The following is a 14,307-nucleotide window of genomic DNA, read 5'->3' as shown; positions in this document are numbered from 1 at the left end:
TAACCAAGGATACAAAAGGCCTGACTTGGAAAATTACAGGACTCTGAAAAAAGAGATAGAGGAAGATATAAACAAGTGAAAGAATATACCATGTTCATGGATTAGAAGAATTAGTATCATTAAAATGTCCATACAACCCAAAGCAATCTATAGATTCAATGCAATTCTTATTAAAATACCAACAGCATATTTCCAACAGCCCTAGAACAAATATTCCAAAAATTTATGTGGAACCAAAAAAGACCCTGAATAGCCTCAGCAATCTTGAGAAAGAAGAACAGAGTTGGAGGGATCACTTTACCAGATACAAAACTATACTACAAAGCCATTGTAATCAAAACAGCCTGCTATTGGTACAACAACAGACATAAAGATCAATGGAACAGAAGAGAGACTCCAGAAATCAACCCACACCATTATGATCAGTTAATATTTGACAAAGAATGCAAGAGCATACAATGGAGTAAAGACAGTCTCTTCAATAAATGGTGTTGGGAAAATTGGACAGATACATGCAAAAAAAATGAAACTAGATCATCAACTTACTCCATACACAAGAATAAATTCAAAATGGATGAAAGACTTAAATGTAAGTCTCAAAACGATAAAATTCCTGGAAGAAAACAGGCAGTAAACTCACAGACATCTCACGTAGTGGAATTTTCACTGATATATCTCCTAGGGCAAGAGAAACAAAGGGAAAAATAAATGGGACTACATCAAACTAAAAAGCTTCTGCACAGCAAAAGAAATCAACCTCAAAATACAAAGGAACCCCATGGTGTTGGAGAATATATTTGCCAAGGATATATCTGATAAGGGGCTAATTTCCAAAGTGTACAAATAATTCATACAAGTCAACAAGAGGAAGACAAACAATCCAATTAAAAAATGGGCAAAGGACCTGAATAGATACTTCTCCAAAGAGGACAGACAGATGGCCAAGAGACATATGAAAAAATGCTCAATGTTGCTAATCATCAGAGAGACGCAAATTAAAACCACAATGAGGTATCACTTTACACCTGTCAGAATGGCTGCCATCAACAAATCAACAAAAGACAGTGCTGTTGAGGGTGTGGAGAAAGGGGAACCCTAGTACCCTGCTGGTGGGAATGCAGACTGGTGCAGCCACTATGGAAAACAGTGTGGAGTTTCCTCAAAAGACTAAAAATGGAGCTGCCATTTGACCCAGTGATCCAATATATTTTTATTTCAACATGAAATCAATAGGAAAATTATTAAGATACATTATTATTATACATTTTTGGTAGTAAATCTTCAAAATCTGGTGCATATTTTGCACTTACAGCACATTTAATTAAGCCTAGGCAAATTTCAGGTTTCAAGAGCCACGTGTGGCTGTGGCTAGGGGCTCCTGTGATTGGCCAGTGCAGCTGTAGACTAAGTTGACTGCCTTCCTGTGGGACTTGTTTCTCATCTCCTGGGCTGTGCTCCAGCCACAAAACTGCTTTCTGTCCTTTAGGTGGATCATGCTCTTTGTCACCTCCAGGTTTTAGCTCAGGTTATAATCTCTGCCTGGAACATGTCCATCTGCTCCACCCCATCCCTTCCCCTTTGTATCTGGTGAGGTCCTCTATAATTTTCAGATCTCAGCTTCCTCCAGAAAACCTCCTGTGACTTTCCAAACCCAGATGAGGTTTTTCTTAGGTTCTTAGGAAGCATCAGAGCATGTTTCCTGCTGTGTTTCCAGTGGTCATTCACTGGTTTGTAGTTCCCTCTGGACTGTGAGCTGTGTGAAGGGACTGTTGGTATCTCTGACACACTAGTTCAATGAATAATACACACTAGATGCTCAATGAAGCATGACTTTCTGAATTCCAGATGCCCAAACAAAACTTTCATACTCACTTTTGCTGAGTTAACATGTGGAGTCAAATGTCTCAAGTTTTTCAAAGTTAAAAACGTAAACTCTAGTTGTTTTACGAAATCAGTCAACTCATATTCTGTAGCTTACCTATATACTTGGAGAATACTATTTAAAATAAACTGTACAACCCGAGTTAATATTGTACCAACGTTAGTTTTTTGTTTTTGACAACATACTATAGTTACACAAACTGTAATTGAGAGGAACTGGGTGAAGGATACATGAGAACACTATACTATTTTTGTTGCTTTGTGTGACTTTTAAACTATTTCAGAATAAAAAGTGATTTTAAAGAAGTGTCTTCTCAACCTAAACAATTGTGGGGAATCACAAAATTCCATAGCCCATGAATGCTTTTGCTTTGTATTACTAAGTGGTGTGTCCTAAAGGTAAAACTATGACATGAAGCAAAATATGAGTGGGAGAGGACAGATATCAGCGGTTCCCAGACTTTGTAGATTCATGGCACACTTTTGAATATTAGAATTTTGGCAGCCCTCTTGGAGTGATTAGTAGAGTGAAAACAACATTTAAATGAATTAGGAATAATTACAATTACCAAGTGTAACAATGTCTCGCAGTGTTTGCAAAGCAGTTAGTGGTCACCCTTTCCACACTGCCTTGCTCTTTGAATGAGATTGTTTACTGCCTCTTAAATACTCAAAAGCCCTTGCCCATCTGACCTGCACTTTACTCCAGTTCACAGCAGGTTGGACCATCCTTTATATTTTCCTGCCCGTTCAACTAACCACCCATCAGGCAGATGCTGCTGCCCTGTATGTTTTCAGTTGTGTCCCCATTCAAAAAAAAAAGTCTCATTGGGCAACATCTGATTATAAAGAGGTGCCAGACTCATGGTTCATTAGTATGCAACAACTCAATGGTTGAGAACCACTGGTCCAGATATTATAGATGGAAAATCTATTTATATTCTTGGCCAATGTAAGCGATTTTTATAGAGCCCAGTTAAGACCATATGTCTTTTTTGGCCATTTTTTAAAAAAAGCTTTCAATTTATTTAACACACAATTCATATTTGTATACATTGTCACTGGAAAAAGTTGAACCAAAACAGAGGGAACAACATGTAACATGGATGTCTTCTCTTGACATCCCCAGCGCTAGACCCTTCCCCAGAAGCAGTACAGTTAGCTGGTTTTGGTTTATTCTTCCAGAGCATTCCATACATTTGTATGTTTGTGCTTCAACTCACCACCCCTCTTATTTATTTATTTTTTTTAAATTTTATTTTTGTTTAAAATATTACAGATGGCCCTTTTTCTCCCCAATGACCCGTTCCACCCTGTCCCATCCCCCTCCCCAGTCCCTCTCCCACCATTATCCGTGTCCTTGGCTTGTGCATATATGCATATAAATTCTTTGTTCTTTTGGCCATTTTAGACTCTGCTGATTTGCTTCCTCTTCCTTTAATTCGGCCTATACCAAGTATTCAAACGTGGGATTTGTAAACTTTTGTGTCATTTTGTAATCCTTCTTTAAATATCATTCTAGAAAGATAAGTTCCATGAAGATAGGAGAACCATCTGCTACTTCTTTTTTGTCACCTGAGTGAGTTCAATTCCCTTCTATCTGTAGATTCTGAAAATATCCATCAGGTTGATGTATCTAGATCAGATAATTTAAACAAAGGTGAGAAAACTTTAACCATGCCTATGCTGAACTTGTTATTGAAAAATTTTGCCAACTACCATGCAAAAGACACTGTCAAGAGAATGAAAAGATAGGCCACAGACTGGGAGACAATATTGCCAAAAGTCATATCTGATAGAGGGCTGTTATCCAAAATATACAGAAAACTCTTAAAAGTCAACAATGAGAAAACAACCCGATTAAAAAATGGGTCAAAGACCTTAATAGACACCTCACCAAAGAAGATACACAGATGACAAATGCACATGAAATGATGCTTCACGTCATATGTCACTGGGGAACTGCAAATTAAAACAACAATGAGGTCTTGGCCAACCACTACACATCTATTAGAATGGCCAAAATCTGGAACACACCACCAAATGCTGGTGAAAACGTGGAACAAGAACTCTCATGCATTGCTGGTGGGAATGCAAAATGGTACAGCCACTTTGGAAGATAGTTTGGCAGTTTTTTAAAAAACTGAACATACTTTTACCATATGATCCAGCAATCAAGCTCCTTGGGATCTACCCAGAGAGATGAAACTATGTCCACATCAAAACCTGAACACGATGTTTATAGAAGCTTTATTGATAATTTCCAAAACTTGGAAACAACTAAGATGTCCTTCAGTAAGTGAACAGATAAATAAACTTCTAAATACGGACAGTGGAATATTATTCGGTGCTTAAAAGAAAGGACCTACCAAGCCATGAAAAGACTTGAATGCCTATCACGAAGTGAAAGAAAACTATCTGAAAAGACCATATGACATTCTGCAAAAGGCAAAACTGTGGAGACAGTAAAAAGAACAGTGGTTGTCAGGGGTTAGGGAGGAGAGAGGGAAAAATAGGCAGAACATAGGAAATTTTTAGGGCACTGAAAACACTCTGCATTACACGTTTGCCCAAATCCATAGAATATGTAACACCAGAAGCAAACCCCAGCACTAGTGGAGGCTGTTGACAATGGAAGAGGTTACGCATGTGTGGGGGCAGAAGGTATATGGGGGTATCTGTACCTTCTTCTCAGTGATGCTCTGAACCTAAAGCAACTCTAAAAAATAGTCTCTTAGCAGCCCCACTAACAGTGTATAGAGCTTCCCTTTTCTCCAACACTTGTTACTTCTGGTGGGATGGTACACTGGCGTAGCCACTGTGGAAAACAGGGGGGAGGTCCACCAGAAAAATTAAGAATGGAACTGCCATATGATCCAGCTATTCCACTTCTAGTTATTCATCTGGAGAATATGAGAGGACTAATTCAGAAGTTCATACCTATCCCTGTTCATTGCAGCACTATTCGTAGTCGCTGAGCTACGGAAAGTACCCAAGTGTGCACCGATGGACGAGTGGATAAAGGAGACGTGATATATGTTACTCAGCCAGAAAAATGAGAGTGAAATATTATGATTTATGACAATACAGATGTATCTTGAGGGTATTATGCTAAGTGAAATATGTCAGATGAAAATGGACAAAATAAGAATGATTTCACTTATATAAAATATAAAACAAAAAACCAAATGGACAAACAAAAGTGAAACAAAAACAAACTCATAGATACAACAGATTGGTGGTTACCAGAGGGGTGGGGGTGGGGGAGGGTGACATGGGTAAAAGGGGTCGACTATATGGTGATGGATGGAAACTAGACTTCCGGTGGTGAGCATGCTATAATGTGTATAGATATCAAATTATAATGTACGCCTGTAACTTATATACTGTTATTAACCAACGTTACCTCAAAAAGTCTTAAAATGCAAAAAAAAGAAAAAATTCTTGTCAATACGGCCACATATCCTTCAAGAAAAGCATTCTATATTTACAATATTCCCTCTCCTTTCAATGACCGTAAGTCATGCACTATGCGCGTGCTGTTGGGTAGGCTCCGGGGACACAGGGAAGCAAGACAGGTGGGTCCTGGCCTGCATGGAGCTTACGGGGGTCTCCTTCCTCAGCGGTAACCTAACACTCAGCCCGTCTCAGGCTTGAGGAGGCGGGCGGGTCACACACAGGGGGCTCCAAGAGGCAACCCACGCGTGTATGGCTTGAGGAAGGGGCATGACCTGTCCGGGGCCATAGCATACACTAAATGCAGAGTCTCCAGCACACTCTCTGGCCCACTTACCCATCTTCTCCTTCTCTTCGTTTCGGATAGAACTTCCTTTTTTTTCTTCCTGTTTACAAAAGTAATACATCCATCCCTTTCTTTGAATATATAATAAAATGGTACCCAATTGCACATGCTATTTATTAACTTTCTTTTAAAAAACCTGATATATTGTGGACTGGTTTCCAAGTCCACGGATATGCCGATTCGCACACATTGAGGCCAGAACTCGGAGGGCTCAGGCTCTGAAACTGCGCTGCCTGGGCTCCCGTCCCAGCTTCAGACTCACTGGCTGTGCTGATCCTGAGGAGCTGACCCCCTCTGTGCCTCAGTTTAGTAATTAGCCAAATGGGCAATAATAGGACCTACTTCACTGTGTTGCCCCAGGATTAAATGAGAACGGCCCAGTATAATAACGTTAGCTATCTTTCTATAACAACTGCTTTCAAACGAGTTTAAAATAGTTCAGCATTGTAAAAAATATTTTGCAGAGCCCTAAGTAAAGGGAAAAAACACGCTTTACCTCCCTGAGACTATTTTGTAACTACCAATCTGCATTCCATCTTTTTCACCCAACCCCTCTTCCATCTGGCAAACTTCAGTTTGTTCTCTGTGTCTATGAGTCTGTTTCTGTTTTGTTATTTAGATTCCACTTTAAGTGAAATCATATGGTATTTATCTTTCTCTGACTGACTTATTTCACTTAGCATAATACCCTCTGGGGCCCCCCATGTTGTCGCAAATGGTAAGATTTCTTTTTTATGGCAGAGTAATATTCCGTTGTATATATCTAGCACAGGTTTTTATCCACTAGTCCATTGATGGGCAATTCATAGAGAATAAAGTCAATAATATTGTAATAACGATGTATGGTGCCAGGTGGGTACCAGAATTATTGGGGGATCACTTCATAAATTATCTAATTGTCTAACCACTGTGCTATATACCTGAATACCTGAAACTAATATTAAATAATATTGAATGTCAACTGTAATTGAAAAATAAAATAAAATTTAAAGAAACACACACACACACACACGTACACACAGTGGAGCTTCTCTGGATGAAGCTATGGTGAGGATCCGCATTGTCTGATGCCTCTCCTAGGTTTTTCAGAAAAGACACTCTTAGATCTCAGTGTTTCTCACCACCACCTGGAGAACCCAATGGTAATGCAGAGGCTCAGGCCTTATTTTACTTCAATGATCCCAGGCCTCCGTGTTCTTTATTACCTACCCATGTGATTTTGGTTCACAAAGAAAATTGACAACCTCAGCTCTCCAATTCTCTGCACCACTTTCAGAGCCACAGATCCACATTATAATACTTAATGGCCACATAAGCTTCACAGAACGAATACATGCTGATGTATTTAAGCACTCCACTACTGATGGATGTGTAGGTTGTTTCCATTTTTTCTTCCAGGTTTAACAGTTGCTGCAGTGAATGTTCTTACACATATATATCCTTCTGTATGGGTGTGAATGTCTGCTGGATAGATTTTTAGAAATGAAATTGCTGGGCCCAGACTATGCGTGCTTTAAATTTTGATAAATATTGCCAAATTGCCCTCTGAAAGGTTATATCAATTTACTCTCCTGCCAACAGTGTTGAAGAGGGTACCTCTCTCTCCAGTCTGTCATTTTTCTCTTGACTCAGGTTTTAACACTGTTTATTTTAGGGCATTGATGAAATCCACATCAATGATAAACGGATCTGTAAGCACCCAACTGATTACCTTTCAGAAAGAGATTCAGCAACCCCATTGATACTTCAGAAATCATTTTCTTATCTTGACCTCCTCCACACACAGCCAACGCTTCTACTGATATACCTGCTTATCTCTGTATCTCTGGCGTATTCAAAAAATATAAGAATTTTTGCTGCTTCTTTTGATTTCAGGCCGAGTTTTCTATTTTCAACGAAAGAGATTATTATTTATAGTCAAGAAATTCTGAAGTAAAAAAATATAATTCTCCCATTGTTGAGTTCCCGGGTGCCCTCCTCCGATTAGAGCCGTATCTGGGAGTAACACATCATGGGAGTGACAGCTCTCTGGTGATTTAGGAGGTCGCCCGATCATTAGAGCATCACCAATGTAAGGATGTATTAGTGTACATCGTCAGCGTGTTATCGCTCTGTGATGAATTGCTCCAAATCAGAACAATGGCCTAAAGAAACTATGAATTCTTTTAGAGTTAGAAATGAAATCCTTTTTATTTTTTGAATACGGAATAAATAAATATGAATGTTCTTTCACAGTGGAGAGAGGTCTAAGTCATATATTCTTGATCTTCTGATGATCCCTTGGTGGTTGTCTAGTTTGAGCTACAGACAAGGTCTTCGACAGGGTGGGTTGCAGGTTTTCTAAGTACAAAATTCATTACTTGTGCTGAGGGAAGATCATCATTCAGCAAAAAAGATCTCTGCTCCGATTTTGTGGTATGTTTTCTTTTAAGTTGGGGGGGCATTTGTAAATGGAAACCTTTTTCATTTGTGCATTTGCTTCGAAATGGAAACCTGTCGAGAGCAGAGACCATTTTTAAAAACAACTTGGTTGATCACCTCAGTACCTGAGCCATGTGTACTGATTTCTTAGTGATGGGGGAAAGAATGTGTTTCTCTGAAGCTGAATTCCCACCATTGAAGTCACTCCTTTGCGTGACACCCCCCTTGGAATGGGCTCCTTGAAGTGGATTTGTGCCAACGAGAGGGGTGAGAGGTGTTGCACTGACTCCCACCGCGAGCAGGAGCTAAAAGGACCTCTCGAGAAAGAAGCAGCTCGTGGGTGACCACCATTTCGGATCTTCACTAGAGACAGATTAAAACCTTGGGCTGTGGAACTGGACTGACTTGGGTGTGAACTCTCATCTGTCAGTTCCTAGCTCGGGCAAATTGCTTGACCTCTCTGAGCCAATTTTTTCTTCTGTAAAATGGGGATGCAGCTAGTAACTGCCTTGTAAGATTGTTGAGATGAGTACATGGACCGTTGCATGGGAGGGTTTTAGAACCAGCCTGGGTACAAAGGTGAGAGAAGTGTGGCCCACAGAGGCCAGGGAACGTGCCCAGGGACACGTGGAACCAGGATTTCATTCAGGCGTTTCTGATTCTACAGCCCGAGGCCTTAACCTGCTCCCCGGTTCTGGAAAACACACACTTCCCGTTCACAGGGTAGTTCTGCGTGTTTGGAGGGGTGTCGCACCCCTGGAGGCATTCCTTGGAATAGATTGGAAAAGGGACCAGGAAAGTCAACCCCAGCACGTCACTGAACAACGGAGCGTGGAGAAGCCCAGGCTACCCCGTGGCCGGCAGCCGGCGCAGGGGGCTGCGCCTAGCCGACTGGAAGCTTCCAGGAGGGGCACCCCGGCCACCTGACTTTAAGCCACCCTCGCAGCCGCTCCTCAGTGCCCTCAGCCCGCGCGGGAAGGCAGGGTGGCACGCGTGGCATGCAGGGCACAGCGCAAAGAGCAGTCCCGCTCTGGCCAGGCGCTCGGATGCCACCCGGGCACGTCGTTCTGATCAACACGGGGCCTGCAGGGGGCTGCGTCAGCATGTCCGGCTTTGGGTTATGAGAACAATGATCGTCTGTGGCCACCAATCTGCTTTTCAAAGCACATTCAAATGGAATAAACACGCTGATGCCAGAGACAATGGCATAAGTTATTTCAGTGAACTTTTAATTTCAGTGGGTAGATGGAAAGTAAGTTTGTTGAAATGAGTTTTTCCCGGTCTGCGGGAGTCCTGTTTTCTTTGGAATGGCTTTGGGAGGCGAACGAAGGCCCTATTTCCCTTGTTTCTTATTTTTTATTTTTTTGCAGTTGTTTTGGAGAACAATTTTCTCTGACATGTAGCTGGGTGTTTTATGGCTTTAAGAAATATATTGGTTTATTCATCTGTTGCAACTATAATAATATTGCCATTGGAGCCCAACTCAGTAATAAATCAGGCCATTCCTTTCCACTCTATACAAATAATTAAAATAAAAATCGACTGTGCCAGTGAATTTGTTCTACAAGCTGAATAGAATTGTGTGCTATAAGTCTAGATATTTTGGTTGACACAGGACTGTATATCTTAAAAATAAGAAACCAAAAGGTGGGAAAATAAGACCTTATTTCATTACATGCAATTTATAACATTTATCTTGAAGATGGAGTTGCCTTTCTCTGCTGCCTGTTAACTAGGAACCAGGATTCGAGTACTGTGGAATGTTCAGGGCATTGCACCCCCCACCCCCTCCCCACACTCTTTCTTCTCTGTCTTTCCCTCTTCTCCTTGCATCATTAAAAAAGAAAGTTGATTAGTAACCAATGTCACCCCAATAAATTTAATTAAAAAATAAAATTAAAACACAAAAACCAAGTTGGGGTTCATTCTTGCGGCTCTGGAAATAAGGGCCTGTTATTTATGCCTGCATGCTTGCATGTCATATATATTTTTATTTATGTCCTACCTTTTTCCTGAAAAGAATGAAGGGAGCTTGCAAAAATACATAATTCAAAATGAAATAAAAATGAATGAGTCAGAAAAATTGGTGGAAAGGGGGAATCTGTTCAGAAGAATAAAATAATGGAATGAGGTTGACCCCTGTGGTGGGTGACATTGCTGGAGGGTGGCCATGCGTTTGGCTTGGAGGATCCTGGCAGAATTAATGCCCTAATTCCCAGTACCTGTTAGATTACAAACACTTTAACAACTCAGGAGAAGCCAACCTGTGCTGGGTGCTGACGCCAGAGACTTTCCCCCTCTTGGTACTCCCCAAGAGGACACTAACTGAGGGACAAGGGTCCTCAACGGCATCCTTAAGAAACACAACCATTAGTTGTACTATTCCTTATATCTGTACCTCCCTGATAGCCAATGGCACAGCACCAAGCAGCAAAACATTTCTATGGGGGTCAAATGTGTAGCCTGGCAGACAGTTCTCTCTTGCCCTTGCTAAGCCAAGGAAAGATCATAGCACGCCCATGCCGTGGGTCTCAGACTTCACTGTGCATAAGGTTCTTCCAAGAAGTCGGTTAGAAGTAAAAGTCGCAGGCCTCCCCCCTCTCCCCACAGGTGAGGACAAGTCAGGTTCTGCTACAAAAACAAACAGCTCCCGAAATCTCAGGGGCTTAAAACGAAAAGGTCTATTTCTTGCTCATGCTATGTAACCATTGCAGGTCATCTGGGGAAGTGGATGGGGCTGGGGGTCAGGGGATTCTGCTCTATGGCTTTTGCATCCAGGGATCCAGGCTGGGGAGGCACCATCTCCAGGCTTCCATGATTGCTGAGGAAGATCGATTGGGATGAAATCACTGATTGGCTCCTGAAGCTTCCATGTGGAAAACGGGCACATTACTCCTCATGTTTGTTTCATTGTCAGAGCAAGTCACCTGGTTACGCTAAACTTCAAAGGAGGCCAGAAAATGCAGCCCCACCTTGGGTCTGGAAGAAGAGAATCTGTATTTTGTATGGGAACCCAGGAGCTCCTAATGCAGAGAGTCTCTGGACCATGTTTTATAAAGCACTAAAAGGCTAGAATACATGTCCCTGGGGAAATCTGCCATAAATATTTCCCTGAATTGAGCTTTAGATATGCACCGATTGGTGGCGCCGTCGAGGTAGCACCCTGGCAAATCCCTACCTTGTAGCTCTTTGGTGGAAACAGCAAGTACTAAGCCATAGGTTTAACAGGCATGTATTCTCAAGGGTGGAGCTGAGGGGCCTAAGGACACTCCTGATTTGAAGATGGCTCCCCTTCCAGTGGAAGGTGGACCTGTCACCTATACAATACCTATAGGTTGGGGCAAGATTTTCTTCAATAAATAGTTTTGGCTCTGTTACAAGACTTACCACAAGGTCCCAGAGTTTTATGTCATAGACAAGAGGTTCTTAACTAGGTATAAGAGACCGAATTACCTTGAATCTTTGAGGAAAAAATAACATGCTTGGAGAATCCAGGCTGGTTCCTGGGCTTATGTATTTTTATTAATACTTGACAGGCAGCCTCCAGGTAAAGAGGCACAGGCATGGAGTTGGAAGAAATCGGAGCAGTTAAAACAAGTCCGCCTCTCAAATGTCTCAGTGAAGCCCTCTGAAATGTGTAAGTATTATTTTGCGGCCACCTAAATTTTAAAAACAGACGTGATGAGTGAACACAGTTAAAGATAATTTAGGTTGTACTGGAAAGGCTGACCATGAAAATCGCCATCCTGCTTCCTAGAGGCACTCACGTTGAACTCCTTTAGCCATTTCTTTTGATTTAATGCCACATCTGTAAAGAGCTCAGAGTGCTCTTCCTTTATTTGCCACAACCAGTCTTTATCAGGGATGAGCCAGAGCAGTGTCAGCCAATAGAAATATGACGAAGCCTGCTGATGTCACTTTAACTTTTCTAGTTGCCATATTTACAAAAAGTAAAAAGAAGCAGATGAAGTTAATTGTAATAACATATTTTGTTTAACCCAATATATCCAAAATGCTGTCATTTTGACATGTAATAATACAAAAATTAATAATGAGGTATTTTACATTCTTTGTACTAAGTCTTTGAAACCTGTTGTGTATTTTACACCTGGAGCATTTCTCAATCCTCACTGGCCACATTCCAAGTGCTTCATAGCCACATGTGGCTAGTTACTGGCCACTGGATTGAACAGCAGAGACCTAGAGATTTCCTATTATGGCAGATTTCCCTTCATGCAGGTTAAGAACATGATAACCTGTTATTTTTAACAGGTCGTTCACTACAGTGCTAAAAATGTGTAATAGTGAACAGTAGAGAAATAGCTCTATTGCAGTCTATCTATCTATCATCTATCTATCATCTATCTATCTATCATCTATCTATCTATCTATCTATCTATCTATCTATCTATCTATCTATCTATCTATCATCTATCTATCATCTATCTATCTATCTATCTATCTATCTATCTATCTATCTATCTATCATCTATCTATCATCTATCTATCTACCTATCTATCTACCTATCTATCTATCTATCTATCTATCTATCTATCTATCTATCTATCTATCTATCATCTATCATCTATCTATCATCTATCTATCTATCTATCTATCTATCTATCTATCTATCTATCTATCTATCTATCTATCATCTATATCTATCTATCCATCTGTCTATAGCTATCTATATCTATTTATCCATCTGACACTTTTCATATGGATTACAGGACAAAGAGACTTAGATTTGAAATTTGTCAAGAAGGAAATGAGTATATTTTTGGCTTTGTCTTAGATTAATTATTATTTAGTTTTGGGGAACAGGGATTAACATTTAGAAGAAAAATATGGGATAGCTGGAACTCTGCTGTCCAATCTGATAAGACTACAGCCACAGAAACAACAGAGGGAAACAAGCTGCAAGGATCAAGGTTAATGAATTAGGTCAAGTTCTGAACAGATCTGGGGACCTGACCTCTTCTTTGGGTGCTGTGTTAGTTTAGGATTTTTAATCAACTGTTAATGTGAGGGGACTTACCCAAATCAGTCTGAAAGCTTGCAATTTTGAAATCCAAGGAAATTAATCTTTGTACTGAGGATTTGTCATTTCAGCTTCCCAACATCCATTTTTCCTCCTAGTAGTATAAGCCCCCCAATTTCCCCCTGGAGACCTACCCTGTCCTTCACTCTCAGCCCTGTGCTTTGGGAAGCATTAATTCTATGCTGACTTGCAGCAGTGGAATGATTGACTTGGCCTGGCCACTCAGAGGATTTTGGTCCTCTAACCACCGTGATTGGATCAAGGGTGGGCATACTTAAAAGTCAAGCCAACTGAGCTCAGTCAGAGACACCTTGGGGTTTTTGCTTGAGCGGGTCAGAAGAGGCACTTGCTTTCCTGGGCTTAAACCTAGAAGGATGTGATCTTGGAGTGGCCAGGGCCACCCTGTGAAGCCTGGAGATGAAGCCCCCATAGTGGGGGAAGATGCTGAGACATGAAGAGGAACTCAATCGTGATGATTGAGTTTCAGCTCCTGAATTCAGCTGTGTTTGAAACCAGAGATCTACTCTTGACAAGAGTAAATCTCCCAGCTTTCTCTCCTTTGGCACCAATTCTGTTAATAAATTTTTAGTAATTTCCCACCCCCATTCTGACGCATTCATCTTTCTCTATAACAACATTTTCCACTGTGGACTTCTCAGGTTAATCGTCCTATAAGATGCTTTAAGAAAAAATGTTTCCATGGTCAGATGAATTTGATAAATTGTGTAGACTATAGATTCCTCCACATGGTGATTCTCAATGCACTTTAGCCCATTAAAAGCTCTCAGAATTTCTCAAGTTAGGGAATGTGATTAGCTCTGTTTTTCCAAGACTTAGTTGGCCATAACCTTGTTTGTTTTCTCTGACATCTCTTAATCTACTATGGGACACATCCTAGGCTTCTGCTCTAGGAAGGAAGCAATTCTCCCATGTTTTGGGTGATCAGGCTGGGGCCCCTTCTCCCCGTGATATCCCCAGAGACGTTTATGTACTGCCGTGCTGTAAAGAACAGTCCAAGAGGAGCCATCTGTCCAGATAGACATTATGTGTCTGACACATATAAGTATTGTAGACACACATTTAGATGGCTAGGTAACCAAATTAGGATGAACCTGGTATTTAACCCAGGCAGGTTGGCTTTGATGTTTATTTGCCTATTAC

This window comes from Miniopterus natalensis, chromosome 18, assembly GCF_054644295.1.
Source record: "Miniopterus natalensis isolate mMinNat1 chromosome 18, mMinNat1.hap1, whole genome shotgun sequence".
NCBI classification, from domain to species: domain Eukaryota; kingdom Metazoa; phylum Chordata; class Mammalia; order Chiroptera; family Miniopteridae; genus Miniopterus; species Miniopterus natalensis.
The sequence above is the reverse complement of the archived record's forward strand: the minus strand, read 5'-3'. Positions refer to the sequence as shown.